The 17,368-nt window shown below is 44.3% G+C and overlaps 2 protein-coding genes across 8 annotated transcripts in view; one reads left to right on the top strand and one right to left on the bottom strand.

Annotated features, from left to right (window-relative positions):
- Nucleotides 1–17,368, bottom strand: part of LOC126941171 (myosin regulatory light chain 12B) — a 392,918-nt gene that overhangs the window by 233,958 nt on the left and 141,592 nt on the right. Inside the window, exon 1 of one of the 7 annotated variants that reach the window (XM_050767501.1) lies at nucleotides 16,595–16,604. The exons of the other annotated variants lie outside the window; for them this stretch is intronic. The gene's annotated coding sequence lies outside the window, so the exon portion shown is untranslated. Of the gene's footprint in view, nucleotides 1–16,594; nucleotides 16,605–17,368 lie in introns of those variants that run through there. 7 annotated transcript variants of the gene reach the window in all.
- Nucleotides 15,640–17,368, top strand: part of LPIN2 (lipin 2) — a 105,520-nt gene continuing 103,791 nt past the window's right edge. The window contains exon 1 of the mRNA XM_050767458.1: nucleotides 15,640–15,815. The gene's annotated coding sequence lies outside the window, so the exon portion shown is untranslated. The remainder of the gene's footprint in view (nucleotides 15,816–17,368) is intronic.

Raw genomic sequence — 17,368 nt, 5'->3', positions numbered from 1 at the left:
CAAAGCAAGTTTTACTCTGCTTTCCTGGGGTTTGACGGAGGTGGCGGGACAGGTGGAGAATGTTAGGATCTGTTTCTCCCATAGAAACAGCTCCCAATATATGTAACTAATAAGTGAGCCCCAGAGCAGTTGGTCTAGCTTCATTCTTCTTATGTTTGTACTCCACACTTCCCTTTTGTGCCTTCTGTCTGGAGCCTACTCACCTGATACTGGTTCCTGGTTGATCAAACCTCCAGTCCCTTGGGTTCTGACACCTGCTTTAGATATGCCTCCCATGACAACCCACCCATCCCAAGAACGAGCCTCCTCAAGATGTTCATGTTTTGTGCTCCATTCCCTCTGTGCCCTCCAAGCTGAGTGAGAGGATTACTAGTGTAAAATGCTAATCCCTTTTGAAAAACACGTTTTATTTTAACAAAGGCCCTTAAAGCTCAGATCTGGGATCCATGTTTTAGAGGAGCAGGTTCTTTCAGAATTCCAGCTGTGCTGCCCCTGCAGAGACAAGGATCGCTGGCGAACAGTGGTGAGGACAATGCCACCATCGTCTCCTGACATAGAGGTCACCTCAGTCTGCCAGGTATCAAGAAAGAGCACCTTTTCTCCCCATCTAATCCACTTATTCATTTTCATAAAAATATGATTGTCAGGATGATGATGATGATGATGATGATGATTTTTGGAGACGGGGTCTCACTCTGTTGCCCAGGCTGGAGTGTGCAGTGGTGTGATATTGGCTGTCTGCAGCCTCCGCCTCCTGTGTTCAAGTGATTCTACTGCCTCAGCCTCCCGGGTAGCTGGGATTACGGGCATGCACCATCGCACCTGGCTAATTTTGTGTGTGTGTCTGTGACGGAGGCTCACTCTGTCGCCCAAGCTGGAGTGTAATGGCATGATCTCTGCTCACTGCAAGCTCTGCCTCCTGAGTTCACACCATTCTCCCGAGTAGCTGGGACTACAGGCACCCGCCACCACGCCCGGCTAATTTTTTCTATTTTTTAGTAGAGACGGGGTTTCACGGTGTTAGCCAGGATGGTCTTGATCTCCTGACCTCTTGATCCGACCGCCTTGGCCTCCCAAAGTGCTGGGATTACAGGTGTGAGCCACCACGCCTGGCCTAATTTTTGTATTTTTTTAGTAGACACAGGGTCTCACCATGTTGGCCAGGCTGGTCTTGAACGCCTGACCTCAAGTGGTCCACCCACCTCGGCCTCCCAAAGTGTTGGGATTACAGGCATGAGCCACCGTGCCTGGCAATTATTATTATTATCGAGATGGGGTTTCATTCAGTTGCTTAGTCTGGAATGCAGTGGCACAGTCATGGCTCATTACAGCCTTGATCTCCCAGGCTCAAGCAATCCTCCTGCCTCAGCCTCCCAAGTAGCTGGGACTATAGACATTCACCACCACACCTGGCTAATTTTTAAATTTTTTGTAAAGACAGGGTCTACCTATGTTGCCCAAGCTGGTCTCAAACTCCTGGGCTCAAGCGATCCTCCTACTTCGGCCTCCCAAAGTGCTGGGATTACAGGTACAAGCCACTGTGCCCAGCCAAAATTATTTTTTAAATGATAAATTTAAAACATTTTGAATGATTTCATATTTCTATTCAAGAATCAGCTCATCAGTGATCATTTTCCAGACTATTCTACTTTTTTTTTCTTTATTTCAAATTTTATCGCAGGATTGTGTTGGTTTGTTACAGAGGTATATTTTGTGATGCTGCGGTTTGGAGTGTAAATGACTCCATCACCCAAGTAGCTAGTACAAGTAGCTAGTACAGTACCCAATAGGTAGTTTTAAAGAAAGCATCTTTCCAAATGACTCAAACTAGAACCTCCAGGGGAAAATGCGGTACATCATGAATGACTAAAATTCAATAAAGCAAGAACTGAGTAGCAAAGGCCAGGGGGGAAATCAAGTGAAAGATTAAGAGTAAGAAAAAGATCTGTAAGGACAAGAAATAAAAGATTATATGGAAAGGTGCAGAAATAGAGTTTATAGACATGGAAGGAAACACCAGACAATGAATGTCAGGTAGAATTGAGAGCAAGAAGAAAAAATGAGATGCTTCAGAATGGTTGCTTTCTGGTGTGATGAGCATAATTTGACTTGATTAGACTGTCTAGAGTTTCTGATTTACATAATGCAGGAATAAGCTCAGGAGTGATCTGGTTACTGTTTACCTTTGAAAAACCGTATGTTTTTCGTCTTCTTTTAAATTCGGATTGGGTGGATCCTTTCATGTTCATTTTTTAATGTCAGTTTGTTTCTTTATAGTATCATGAGATGTTAAAAGCAGATGAGAAGGGCTGGGCATGGTGGCTCATGCCTGTAATCCCAGCACTTTGGGAGGCTGAGGCGGGTGGATCACCTGAGGTCGGGAGTTCGAGACCAGCCTGACCTACATGGAGAAACCCCATCTCTACTAAAAAGACAAAATTAGCTGGGTGTGGTGGCTCATGCCTGTAATCCCAGCTATTCCGGAGGCTGAGGCAGGAAAATCGCTTGAACCTGGAAGGCGCAGGTTGCAGTGAGCCGAGTTTGCGCCATTGCACTCCAGCCTGGGCAATAAGAGTGAAACTCCGTCTCAAAACAAAACAAAACAAAACAAAAAAAACATGAGAAGCTGCACTTTAAAAAATGACTAAAAAAAAAAAAAAAAAGACAAGACTGCACCCTCCCAAGAAATTAAAACTCACCTTTATAATTGAAAGGGAAAGGACATTTCCTTTTTCCCTAAGTCCTTCTTATAAAAAGGTTTGAAAAGAATTTTTTTCCTCTCTTGTGCTTTTTTCTTTTTTTTTTTTTTTTTTTTTTTTTTTTTTTTTTTTTTGAGACGGAGTCTCGCTCTGTCGCCCAGGCTGGAGTGCAGTGGCGCGATCTCGGCTCACTGCAAGCTCCGCCTCCCGGGTTCACGCCATTCTCCTGCCTCAGCCTCCCGAGTAGCTGGGACTACAGGCGCCCACAACCGCGCCCGGCTAATTTTTTGTATTTTTAGTAGAGACGGGGTTTCACCGTGGTCTCGATCTCCTGACCTTGTGATCCGCCCGCCTCGGCCTCCCAAAGTGCTGGGATTACAGGCGTGAGCCACCGCGCCCGGCCTTCTCTTGTGCTTTTTTCAAGATTTCTTTTGGTTACACTGCATAATAGATACTAAAAGTTTCCTAGTTCTGTAATCTCAGTGATTGAAATAACATTGCTTTTCTGGCTTAAAACATTTTAATAGATCAGAACAGAAAACAATGTAATGGAAAAACTAAATTTTTCAAAGGCATCGTGCAAAGTTTCTCACGTGAGCTAAATAGGCTTGTATATTGTGGTGGCTGACGATACAGGCTCTGGGGCCTGCCGGGCTCCAGTTGCCATTCTGAGCTGTGTGGCCTTAAGCAAAGTAGTTGATCTTAAGGGCATCAGTTTTTCATCTGTAACATGGAGATAATAATAAAGTCTAATACTTATAGTTGTTGGGAGGATTGAGTTAATATACATGTAAAGCACTTATTAAGCCTATGTGTTTGTTGCTTTATCCAGTGAATTACAGCCACACTCAGAGAAGTCACAGAGATTAGAGGTTAGGCAAATTTGAATACTTAGAAGAAATCTTTTCGGTAACAATGTGATTTAATGTATGTTTAAATGCTCTTGGATGAGCGCAGTGGCTAACATCTGTAATCCAAGCACTTTGGGAGGCCAAAGCAAAAGGATCCGTTAAGCCCAGGAGTTCAAGACCAGCTTGGGCAACAAAGTGAGACCTCCATCTCTACAAAAAATTAAAAATTAGCCTAGCATGGTGGCACACACCTGTAGTCCCAACTACTTAGGAGGCTGAGGCAGGAGGATTGCTTGAGCCGGGGAGGTCAAGACTGCAGTGAGCCATTATCACCCCAGCGCACTCTAGCCTGGGTGATAGAGTGAGATTTTTTTTTTTTTTTTGAGACGGAGTCTCGTTCTGTTGCCCAGGCTGGAGTGCAGTGGTGTGATCTCGGCTCACTGCAAGCTCTGCCTCCTGGGTTCACACCAGTCTCCTGCCTCAGCCTCCCGAGTAGCTGGAACTACAGGTGCCCGCCACCATGTCTGGCTAATTTTTTTTTTGTATTTTAGTAGAGACGGGGTTTCACCATGTTAACCAGGATGGTCTTATCTCCTGACCTCGTGATCCGCCCGCCTTGGCCTTTCAAAGTGCTGGGATTACAGGTGTGAGACACTGCTCCCGGCCGAAGAGATCCTATCTCAAAAAATAAACAAATAAACAGGCTGGGCACAGTGGCTAAAGTCTGTAATCCCAGTACTTTGGGATGCCAACGGGTGTGGATCACCTGAGGTCAGGAGTTTGAGACAACCAGCTTGGCCAACATGGTGAAACCTCGTCTCTACCAAAAATACAAAAATTAGCCAAGTATGGTGGGGGGTGCCTCTAATTCCAGCTACTTGGGAGGCTGAGGCAGGAGAATTGCTTGAACCCAGGAAGCAGAAGTTGCAGTGAGGCAGGATCACTCCACTGCACTCCAGCCTGGGCAACAGAATGATTCCGTCTCAATCAATCAATCAATCAATAAACAAACAAGTCCTCTTTGTTATTGTGTAAAAAAAATCAATTTCTTTTGTAAGTTACTTGCAAAATGTCCAAACACAAAACGCTAAACAGTATGGTTGCAAGAGACCATGACTAGCTTAATCTGTAGCTGGAACTAACGTATCTTTACTACCGAAGTCTAATAAAAAGCAACTTCCAGGAAGCAAAATGTTTGCCTCCACTTGATAACTTCTGCTGGGAGTTTCAACCCTGCAGTGGGCATTTGTCCTTTGGCAGCTGCACAAAATCCAAATTCCTTTATTGTGTTAGAGGGAAGATCCTACTGTCTGAGTTTTGTGAGGGAAAGTCAAACAGCCCATGCCTATTGGTTTCTATCTTGTGCTATATTTAGCCCTCTTCTAGGTACACAATATATGTTGGCTGAACTAAAAATGTAAACAGGAAGGAGAAAGGTTTCACAACCAGGAAAGGCTACACTGTGAGTCAGGGTTTTGTGCTCTGGACCCAACTGGCTCCATTGCGATTAGCTATCTTTGGTCACAAAACTTGCTCAGTTAGTTGCTTTTGAATCAGCATATTTCAAAAGGAAATGAACCTACTGATTTAAGTGATGTAAGGAGTTATCAGTGAATGAAAATTAACTGGAGATATCCATATAAAATTCTATTTGTATTTTATACTAAAAGATAAAATATGCCTAACTCACAAATACTCATTATAAGTTTGTTTTTTTTTTTTTTCAGTTTTCTTTAGTTCAGCTCCTAGGAATTTCTATACCATATGTTATTATAAACGTTAGTTTATTTTATTCTTCATACAATTATAAAAGTAAAACAAAACTTTTTAGGTTGGGTGCAGCGGCTCACACCTGTAATCCTAGCTCTTTGGAAAGCCAAGGTGGGCACATTGCTTGAGGCCAGGAATTTGAGAACAGCCTGGACAACATGGTGAGACCTTGTCTCTACAAAACAAACATTTTTTTTAAATTACCCTGGTGTGGTGGTGTGTGCCTGTAATTCCAGCTACTCGGGAGACTGAGATAGAAGGATCACTTGAGTCCGGGAGGCAGTGATCCAAGATTGTGCCAATACATTCTAGCCTGGGCGATAGAGTGAGACCCTGTTTCAAAAAAAAAAAAAAAAGAAGAATTTTTTTTTTTAATCATGTGTCCAAATTCCAAAGTTCCAGTTTCTGCACATTTAGGGAATCTTTCTTCTTCTTTTTTTTTTTTTTTTTTTTTTTTTTTGAGACGGAGTCTTGCTCTGTTGCCCAGGCTGGAGTGCAGTGGCCAGATCTCCGCTCACTGCAAGCTCCGCCTCCTGGGTTCACGCCATTCTCCTGCCTCAGCCTCCCGAGTAGCTGGGACTACAGGCGCCTGCCACCTCGCCCGGCTAGCTTTCTTCTTCTTGTACTTAATTAAATAAAATATTTTATTTAATTGGGAGTTTATTTAATAGTTAGCAACTTTTTTAGTTTTAATTAAATTGTATATTTCTTACTGTATTATTCCTTATTCTTTGTTCTCACCTTCTTTAAGGGCTTCTATAAATTCAGTTTCCTTTTTTTTTTCCTTTGAGACAGGGTCTTACTCCGTCATCCAGGCTGAAGTGCAGTGGTGTGATCTTGGCTTACTGTAGCCTCAGACTCCTGGGCTGAGCAGTCCTCCATCCTCTGCCTCCCAAGTAGCCAGGACCACAGCCATGCAGCACCGCACTGGCTAATTTTTTTTGCTTTTTTGTGGAGATGGGATATTGCTATGTTGCTCAGGTTGGTCTTGAACTCCTGGACCCAAGTGACCCTCCCACCTCAGCCTGGCAAAGTGCTGGGATTACAGGTATAAGCCACCACACCCAGCCACCAACTTTAACACACGAGTATACATCCTGTTCAGAACACACACATCCATACATGGGCACCTTTGCTTTGTTTTCCCTGCCACCTTCATCAACCTCTGAGATTTTTGCAAATCGTAAATCATAGCCACTAAATACAATAGACTAAAATTCCCCAACACATGTGTGTGTCTCGCTAAAGCCAAGGTGATTTAGAATATAAGCTTAAAAGAACTATCACTGCTGTTTATTGACCTGCCTTGCCATTTTACGGCTTTTCCCAATGAAATGATACATAAAAACATTTAATGAGAAGAACACACAATTTGGGAGACATAGCGTTTTTAGCAATCTTTACAAATTAAATGCTGCACATGTGGAAACGATACAGATGTAGATTACTTCACTTTCTGTAATACCGTTTCAACGTTCCTGAAAATCTGAATATAAAAGGAATTTTTGAAAGTGAAGCTTAATTCTTTTTGAAATCTGCCTTGAATCTTTTTATAAAACAAAGGAGCCTTCTGACATGTGAGCAGTAAGTCACCAATTTATCCTGTTTTACCAGCATAGATTTTAGGCTAAAACTAAAACTTCACTGAGCTTTTAGAGGTTTGGTTAATGAATTACCAAATATTGGCCAGGCATGATGGCGCTCACACCTGTAATCCCAGCACTTAGGGAGGCCAAGGTGGGCCGATCACTTGAGTTCAGGAGTTTGAGAATAGCCTAGGCAACATGGCAAAATCCCATCTCTACAAAAAAATACAAAAATTAGCCAGGTGTGGGACTACGTGCCTGTAGTCTTAGCTACTCCACAGGCTGAGGTGGGAGGATCCCTTGAGCCCAGAAGGTAGAGGTTACAGTGAGCCAACATTGCATCACTGTGCTCCAGGCTGGATGACGGAGTGAAACTGTGTCTCAGGGGGAAAAAAAAAAAAAAAGAAATTAACAAATATTAATTGAGCACCTACTGAGTGTCAGGCACTATGCTATGTCTCAGGTGCACTGGTGAACAAAACAGATAAGATCCTGCTGGAATGAAGTGTGCAGCCTAAAAGGCAAGACAAACAACAAGCAAACGAATAAATGAGATAATCACAAGAGAAAATAAGCAGGATGGTAAGACGGGAAAGTAGGCTGGGTGCAATGGCTCACACCTGTCATCCCACCATTTTGGGAGGCTGAGGCAGACATATTGCTAGAGGCCAGGAGTTCAAAACCAGCCTGATAAACATGGCAAGACCCAGTCTCTACAAAAAAATTTAAAAATTAGCAATGCGTGACGGTGTGTACCTGTGGTCCCAGCTACTCGGGGGCTGAGGTGGGGGACTGCTTGTGCCTAGGAGTTTGAGTCTTCAGTGAACTATGATTATGATTGTACCACAGCACTCCAGCCTGAGGAACAAAGGGAGACCTCATCTCTAAAGAAAAATTTAAAAATAAAAACAAATGGAGAATACTGGAGAAAGCATCCTTAGAAAAGATCACCAGGGGCTGGGCACGGTGGCTCATGCCTGTAACCCCAGCACTTTGCCAGACAAAGGTGGGTGGATCACGAGATCAGGAGATTGAGACTATCGAACACAGTGAAACCCCGGCTCTACTAAAAATACAAAAAATTAGCCAGGTGTGGTGGCGGGCACTTGTAGTCCCAGCTACTCAGGAGGCTGAGGCAGGAGAATTGCTTGAACCCCAGAGGTGGAGGTTGCAGTGAGTTGAGATTGCACCACTGCACTCCAGCCTGGGCGACAGATGAGACTCTGTCTAAAAAAAAAGAAAAAAAAAAAAAAAAAGAAAAGGTCACCAGGGAAGGTCTCTATGAGGAGGGGTCTTGGGAGCTGAGGCTTGAAGACAGAGAGAAAAGCAGCTTGTGAAGAGCCAAGGAAGGGCATTCACGTATTAACTTGGGGGAAATTTCGTAAGTGCAGGGGCAAAGAAAGGCCTCAGGGAAGGCTTTTTGTTGGAGTTGTGTTTATCCAGTACACATAGAGGAGAAGATTGGAGATAGGAGAGACCAACACCTTGGCTCAGTGCTCTAGTTCTCTTGCTTTTTTGAAAGATGTTGCCTATGATGGCATCTTTGAAATATGATAGTATTTCCTCAGGAAGTCATAGACTGATGGAAAAAAACAGATAAGCAACTGTGTTTCTTCCCTTTTAAAGCTCAGATGCCACAGGACAAGGCTGGGGGAAAATAGATGGTAATGGAGGCATACTTTCAAACAATAACAGTAACTGTCTGTTGAGGACTTACTCTGGGAGATTCTAAGGGATTTACATTAATCTCATTTACCCTTATAACCAGACTGTGAAATGAGGTACTCATTAGAGATGCACTCAGCTGCAAGTAATAGAAGACCTCAATGACAGTAGTTTAAATCGATGGGAAATGGGAGGATTTTTTTCTCATATAGCAAGGACTTCCAAGGTACACAGTCCAAGGCTAGAAGAGCTGCTCCATGATGCTGTCATGGACTCAGGATCCCTCTATATTTCTGCTCCCCAGCCTTAAAATGTGGTTTTTGTTTTCTGCTTATCCACTCGCAGTTACAAAATAGCTGCTACAGCTCTAGCCATTACATATGTGTTACAGGCAGAATAAAAGAATACACAGAAGAGAAGCAACAATACCTCAGACTTCATTTATGTCTTACTGGTGATAACTGAACCACACTGCCAATTCTGTCTGCAAGAGAAGCTGGAACACACATTCTGCTCTTTTTTTTCCCCCTGAGATGGAGTCTCGCTCTGTTGCTCAGGCTGGAGTGCAGTGGTGCGATCTCAGCTCACTGCAACCTCTGCCTCCCGAGTTCAAGCGATTCTCCTGCCTCGGCCTCCCGAGTAGCTGGGACTACAGGTGCATGCCACCACACCCAGCTAATGTTTGTATTTTTAGTAGAGATGGGGTTTCATGACGTTGGCCAGGATGGTCTCAATCTTTTGACCTCATGATCCACCCACCTCGGCCTCCCAAAGTGCTGGGATTGCAGGTGTGAGCCACCGTGCCCAGCCACATTCTACTTTTTATAGCCCTTAAGGTAGAGGTAGATAAGGGAGGAGGGAGTTAGACTAAAGATCAGGTTTGCCAGTCAGTAGTACCTGCCAACATTGGGATTATCTTTCCATGCAAAAATCAAATTTAAAAACTGAGGTTTTTGGCCAGGTGCAGTGGCTCACGCCTGTAATCCCAGCACTTAGGGAGGCCGAGGCGGGCAGATCAGGAGGTCAGGAGTTCAAGACCAGTCTGGCCAACATAGTGAAACTCTGTCTCTACCAAAAATATAAAAAATTAGCCAGGAGTGGTGGTGTATGCCTGTAATCCCAGCTACTTGGGAGGCTGAGGTAGGAGAATCGCATGAAACCGGGTGGGAGGCAGAGATTGCAGTGAGCCGAGATTGCGCCATTGTACTCCAGCCCGGGCGACACTGCAAAACTCCGTTTCAAACAAACAAACAAAAAACTAAGGGTTTTTTGTTGTTGTTGTTTTTTCTTTTTCTTTTCCTTTTTTTTTTTTGAGATGGAGGCTTGCTGTCGCCCAGGCTGGAGTGCAGTGGCACAATCTCAGCTCACTGCAAACCTCCACCTCCCAGGCTCAAGCAGTTCTCCTGCCTCAGCCTCCCTGCTAGCTGGGAGTACAGGCATGCACAACCACACCCGGCTAATTTTTTGTATTTTCGGTAGAGATGGGGTTTTGCCATGTTGGCCAGGCTGGTCTTGAACTCCTGATCTCATGTGATCCACCCACCTTGGCCTCCCAAAGTGCTGGGATTACAGGCGTGGGCCACCAATCCCAGCCTTTATGAATTGAGTTTTAAAGGAGTTACACTAAGACACAAAGTCACAAGCAAACAAGGGATGGATTCCATGGTTTTAACCACTGCCTATGTCAGTAGACAACTCTTCCATTACTTAAAGTGTTCCACAGATACAAAGGATGTTTGTGGCAGCAACAACATCCTCAAAGCAGCGTTAGGAAAAGTGGCACAAGCATTCGTAATTATCTGTCATAGTCATCATTACCAAAAACATTTATTACCAAAACTTCTATCCTAAATGACAGGGCTGCAAATAATTGAAGGACAATTTTAGTCCTTGAGGGTGTTACAAGTTAGTTGGATGAACCAGACACGTGGTGGCTCACGCCTGTAATCCTAGCACTTTGGGAGGCTGAGGGGGGCAGATCACCTGAGGTCGGGAGTTCGAGACCAGCCTGACCAACATGGTGAAACCCCATCTCTACTAAAAATACAAAAATTAGCTGGGCGTGGTGGCGGGTACCTGTAATCCCAGCTACTCGGGAGGCTGAGGCAGGGAGAATCAGTTGAACCTGGGAGGCAGAGGTTGCAGTGAGCCGGGATGGTGCCATTGCACTCCGGCCTGGACAACAGAGTGAGACTCTGTCTCAAAAAAAAAAAAAAGATAAACAACAGTGCAGGTAAGCATGGGTTTGGTACCAAGCAAATGGTTGCAGCAATATAAGTGCTAGAAGTTCCAAGAATGGAGAGATTAGCAGTATAGACTATATTAACCATTGAGGGCTTTGGAGATCAGGTAATTCAATAACTCATTTTATGAATGAGGAGTCAGAGGTCAAGTAGTTGAGCAGAAACTAGGACCCAGAGATAGACTATTTTAATCCATTCCCTTTCTTCATGGCACACTGCATCAAGGACTAAACTATTCAAGGAAGGCTTCCTGGTAGAGATGGACTTTAAGCTGAGCCTCAGAGGCAGGGCAAGACTTAGACAATCAGTAGCAGAGAAGTAGAGTGTTTCAAGTTGGCTGAATGTCATAATAAAAGCTGCAGACCTGGGAATGAGTATGATGTTTTCCCACAGTAATGAGGAGATGGGTTTGGCTGGATCGGAGAGAGAAGAAAGGGAAAGCAAGATTGGAAGTTGGTGGAGTTAAACGCCCTGGACTCTAGCTGTCTGGAAACAGGGCCAGGACACTACTCACTGTCACACAACTTTCTTGCCATTGGACATAGCTGTAGGACGCTGTCCACCCACTGAGTAGATCTGTCTTTGCTGGTAAGGCCACATTCATCCATGTGTGCATCATGTGCTTATAGAGGTTCTGCAGTGTAAGACACAGAGCTGAATACTCTTGAGGAAATGACACAAATTAGCCATGCATCAGGCAGGCGAGTATCTAATAATCTGGAAAGGAAGATTGGATTTACACCTAAATAATCACATGCAGGGCCTGTGTACAAGATACACATGTGATCTATTTCAGATACAAACAAGTTGCCTTTCCATTCAGCAAAATGAAAGGAAAAATGATGTCTAGTTGGTGGGATGAAGGAACACTTTTCAGGAGAGGCAGTGCTTGCACAGAACCTGGAAGAATTGGCGGCATCGAGGAGCAGGGCAATACTGTGGGAGGGAGCAACTTCAGCAAAGTTGGGTGAGGGGAAGGGAGTGCGTCTAGTTAACAGAGAGGACTGGAGGACGCGTGAAGGCAATAGTGAGGATCAGAGTGAGTGCTGCGTGTCACAAACCAATCCCTTTGGGGACTCATTGGCTGAAGAGGAACTATCGGGCGGCATTGCCGTTGTGAATACCTCCAGATTGCTCGGTTTTCCTCATATAACTGGTCCAGGCATTCAGAGGCTCGCTCTGTCTCCCACGCTGGAGTGCAGTGGTATGATCAAGGCTCATGGCAGCCTCAACCTCCCAGGCTCAAGCTATCCTCCCACTTCAGCCTCCTGAGTAGCTGAGACTACAGGCACAGCTAATTTTTGTTTTTTGAGAGACGGGGTTTTGCCATCCTGCCCAGGCTGGTCTCAAACTTCTGGGCTCAAACAATCTGCCTGCCTCGGCCTCCCAAAGTGCTGGGATTACAGGCATGAGCAACCACACCTGGCCCAAAGGCTACGGAGACTTTAAATTGGAAAGAGTTGGCTCTTAACAATTGTGTCAGTTACACCAAGCAAACATCCTTCAGGTCCCACTTTCTCATTTATTTATTTGTTTTTGAGACAGAGTCTTGCTCTGTCTCCCAGGCTGGAGGGCAGTGGTGTGATCTTGGCTCACTGCAACCTCCGCCTCCCGGGTTCAAGTGATTCTCCTGCCTCAGCCTCCCAAGTAGCTGGGATTACAGGCATGCCATGCGCCACCATGCCTGGCTAATTTTTGTATTTTTAGTAGAGACGGGGTTTCACCGTATTGGCCAGGTTGGTTTCAAACTCCTGACCTCAGGTGATTCGCCCACCTCAGCCTCCCAAAGTGCTGGGATTACAGGTGTAAGCTGCTGCACACAGCCTCTTTTTAATTTATTTTTATTTTCATTATTTATTTTTTTATTTTATTTTATTTTTTATTTTATTTTTTTGAGATGGAGTCTCGCTCTGTCTCCCAGGCTGGAGTGCAGTGGTGCGATCTCAGCTCACTGCAAGCTCCGCCTCCCGGGTTCATGCCATTCTCCTGCCTCAGCCTCCGGAGTAGCTGGGACTACAGGCGCCCGCCACCGCGCCTGGCTAGTTTTTTTTATTTTTAGTAGAGACGGGGTTTCACCGGGTTAGCCAGGATGGTCTCAATCTCCTGACCTCATGATCTGCCTGCCTTGGCCTCCCAAAGTGCTGGGATTACAGGTGTGAGCCACCGCACCCGGCCTCTTTTTCATTTTTATTTCTTGCAGAGATGGGGGTCTCACTTTGTTGCCCAGGCTAGTCTTGAACTCCTGGCTTCAGGTGATCCTCCTGCTTCGGCCTCCCAAAGTGCTGGGATTACAGGCATGAGCCACCACGCCTCGCCCCTGAACCTACTTTCTAACAGTGATATGAAAGAAAGTTTTATTGGATATTATCAGGAGGTTTTTGACTGCAACTCAGAAATGAGTTGATAAGATTCTCTGACGCCGGGGGCTGGCTTTTCAGGAGCCTGCTATCTCCAAAACAATAATAAAAACAAAATAACATGTCCTCTAGGAGGCTAAAAAGGGAAGAGGTAAAGAGATGTCAGCTCTGCAGGAAAAGCTTTCCAGGCCCGCGCATGCTCTTCTATATGGTGATCTAAATTTAGACTCCAGTCTGAAAGCTGGAGACAAGACTGTTTGTTTCCCTTGTAAATTCCACTTTCCTGGTTTGAATTTCCTTTAGAATCTTGTGGAGTCATTTCAAAAACTCCCATCCCAGGCTGCATCTGCTTCCAGACTGTAGACACACAGAGCGGTGTTTTCGGGCACAGGACCACAGGAAGATTCCAGAAAGCTCCTCAAAAGTTGAGGAGCCGTGCAACTTGGAAAGGAAGGTCATTATTTGATCGTGACAACATCAGCGATGAGGAAGATTTTCGTCACAGTGCCCTACCTTTGCCCCCACACTGCTCTTGTTTCTTGTCCACAGGGCAGTGGGTTACTGAAGTTGATGGCTGATTGCCGATTGCATGCAGAGGCCTGGGGTGCCTCCTTGTCAGCCTCCTCCTTGCCACTCCCCTGTTTGTGCCTTTCTTTTATCGCTTCCCTCCCGGGCTGACACAGAAAGTCTCAGTACTGTGTGTTTCGTGTTCTGAGGGGAGGTTGGAGCAGGAGTGGGATGTGTTATCTGAGGGTGAGGGAGGGTTGAGGATGGCAGATACTCCAACGAGGAAACATTGGAAAATCTGTCCTTTTTCTTTCTTCCTGTATTCTTTGAGACATGTGATGATGCTTTCTTGTCCTCCCAGAAGTTCGTAGTCACAAACTAGGCAATCCCTGAGTTCAAAAGTAGTCTCCTTATAAAAGTTTTTTTGTTTTGTTTTGAGGAAGGGTCTGTCACCCACACTAGAGTGCAGCCATCTTGGCTCACTGCAACCTCTGCCTCCCAGGCTCAAGCAATCCTCCCACCTCAGCCTCCTGAGTAGCTGGAACTACAGGCATGAGCCACCACACCTAGTTAATTTTTGTACTTTTGTAGAGACGAGGTCTCACCACCTTGCCCAGGTTGGTCTTAAATTCCTGGGCTAAAGCAATTGGCCCGCATTGGCCTCCCAGAGTGCTGGGATTACAGGTGTGAGCCACCATGCCTGGCTAGATTAGCTAATTTTAATAACTGCAATAGTGCTCTAAAATTACTGAGCATTTATTTAATCACTTCTGGGAATTTTTACTTAATGACAAAAGAATCTCCTAGTGAGAACACTGAAATTCTATTTCTACCAGAGTGGAAAATAATCTACAAAGTCATACATCTTCCCCTTAATTTTTCTAACATTGGAGAAAGTTTGTCTAACATTAATAAGCCATTTAGATAAATAAGGAGAAAGAAAACAAAAACTTTGTGCTGTCAACAAACATTTGTTGAATTAGAAGAACTTTCATGAAGGAGAAAGTTGGAAGAGGAAAAAGAAGAGTGAAGGGTGAGAGACAACCACTCTTTTTTGCTGAAATAGAGTCACTTCCCCAATAAGATTTCACTTTCGTGATGTTAAATAAAAATTATGTTCAGGTGTGGTGGTGCACACCTATAATCTCAGCTACTAGGGAGGCTGAGGTGGGAGGATCACTTGAGTCCGGGAAGTGGAGGCTGCAGTAAGCCATGACTGTGCCACCGCACTCCAGCCTGGGTGACAGAGCAAGACCCTGTCTCAAAAAAAAAAAAAAAAAAAAAAATGAAAAAAATGAAAAAAAAAAAAAAATGGGAGGTCATTGTTTCAGACTAAGCTCCTGCGCTAGGCCCCAAAAGACCAGACTAAAAATTAAAATGGAGTCATCCACGCTACAGTTTCACATCACCAAACCCGGACTAAACTGTTATTTGAACTTCCAAGCAATCACGAGAGAGATAACGGCCAATTTCCCAAACAGGCCAGTGTAAATCTTCAGTCTGCAGGATAACGGAGTTCCCTCGGCTTTAAATCTTATGTAAAAAAGAAGCAGAGTGACCTAATATTAACTAATCATGATTTTTCTATTGTTCTGTCTCCCTGTCTCCCCTTACAAGAAAAATAGCCTCGAAACTAATGCTGCCTTTTTTCCTGGCTTCTGCCCTCTTCGGCCCTTCCCTGTCTATAAAGACGACCCCTTCTGCTCAGCTCCGAACACTTCCTCTGTTTTATAGAATGAAGTGCTGCCCGATTCTCATCACAAGGGCAACTGAGATCTTTCAACTACATTTGTTGAAAATGTGTCTTTTGACACTAATGTTTAAGGAGCATCTCTTATCAGGGATCATTGTGCAGGGCCCACACCCAAAAACTGAGGAGAAAGAAAGGAGGGGTTTAAAAGTGTTTTTTTTTTTTGAAAGGCTTAAGGAGACCAGACGTACCCTGGGAACACTTTCTTAGGGACGGTTCGCAGTAGTTCCAACATTCCATTCAAATTTGTGGCTATTCTGAAAATAATTGAAGACAATGGCTGTTGAACCCAGCAACCTGGAAGCGCCAGGAAATTTTCCAGGCTGACCTCAGGATCCTCGCCGTACAGCAGCTTTCAGACACGCTGGTGAGCCGGTTTCTTCCTCGGTGAGTGCCTTTTAAAATCTCTCCTCCCCTCTGTAGCTTCTAAGATGTTACTATCGTTATTTGTTTAGGAGTCATGTAAAATATGGGATGATGAAGGCTTAGTGTGACAAAGGATCAGAGACATCTCCAAGCGCTAATAAATCAAATCTTTCTTACACAGCATTTACAGAACCCATTTTCTCTATAAACGGCCCAGTTTTAAACTATGGAAGGCAGTGTGTTCTCCAACAGGATCATGATTTTCAGAGTGAGTCTAAGGCAGGTCTCCTTAGATAGGTCTGTCTGCTGAGTGGAACCACAGCCCTGCCTAATCTCGAAATGAATTGTCCCTGACAAGAACTGCCCATGACCCAAGGGATTCAGACAGCACAAGATCCCAGAGGGGATTTCTGTGCAGCTGCGGTTCTCATACCTTGGCCTTGAAGATCCCTGGTTTTATGACCTGGCAGCACATGACCAGTGAAAACAGAAAGTCCATTCAGCAACTGGAAGAATCTTTGTACCCAGGACTAAGAATGAAAACCACCCAGTTCAAAGAAAGCAAACAGGCTGGGTGCGGTGGCTCACGCTTGTCATCACAACACTTTGGGAGGCGGGCGGATCACATGAGGCCAGGAGTGAGGCCAGCCTGACCAACATGGCAAAGCCTTGTCTCTACTAAAGATACAACAATTAGCCAGGCCTGGTGGTGCATGTCTGTAATTCCAGCTACTCTGGATGCTGAGGCATGAGAATCACTTGAACCTGGGAGGTTGCAGTGAGCTGAGATCGTGCCATTGCCCCCCAGCCTGGGCGACAGAGGGAGACTGTCTCAAAAATAATAATAATAATAATAATATAATAATAATAAATAAATAAATAAAATTTACAAAACCTAAATGGAGTGATCCGGGGCTATGTATATGTGAGTGACTTATTAGAAGAGTCTTCATGTTTCTACTAGTTTTTTTTGCACTTCTGACCCATTTTGTGTAACTTATTCTTCCTCACCTTTTAGAAGGATTTATTACAAAACAAACTGCAGTGCCTTGTTGAAAAACCATTCCTTGCAGTGCTTTAGGAAAGTTCTAAGGAACACTGAGTTTGTCTTAGAAGTGTGAATGGAAATTTACAGAGCTTATAGGAGCACAATAACGTTTAAAAAATGCAGATGTATGTATTTATTAATTCATTCTCCCTTAGCCTTCATCTATTTTAGTTTATATTGTGAAATAACAGTACACACAGACACCTATGTATCCATCACACAGGCCAAGAAACAGCACATTTCCCTGCTCTAGATTTACACCCAATTCGGATTGCACTGTCTCTCTCTTTCCTGCAGTTTCTGTCATTTCCTTATTTTTCTTTATGGCTGTTATCACCTATTTTATCTTGAAACAGTGTATCATTTTTGGAATAGAATAAGTAGAGTCATGCTTTAATCTTGTGATGTCTCTTTGCTTAAGATTTTATTTTTGAAATTCATCCACGTTGATGTAAATCAGTAGGATTTCATTATATGATTACACCACAATCTAAGTATCCATCTCACCCTTGGTGGACACTCTTCT

The sequence above is a fragment of the Macaca thibetana genome, chromosome 18 (genome assembly GCF_024542745.1).
Source record: "Macaca thibetana thibetana isolate TM-01 chromosome 18, ASM2454274v1, whole genome shotgun sequence".
Taxonomy (NCBI): Eukaryota; Metazoa; Chordata; class Mammalia; order Primates; family Cercopithecidae; genus Macaca; species Macaca thibetana.
The sequence above is the reverse complement of the archived record's forward strand: the minus strand, read 5'-3'. Positions and strand labels throughout refer to the sequence as shown.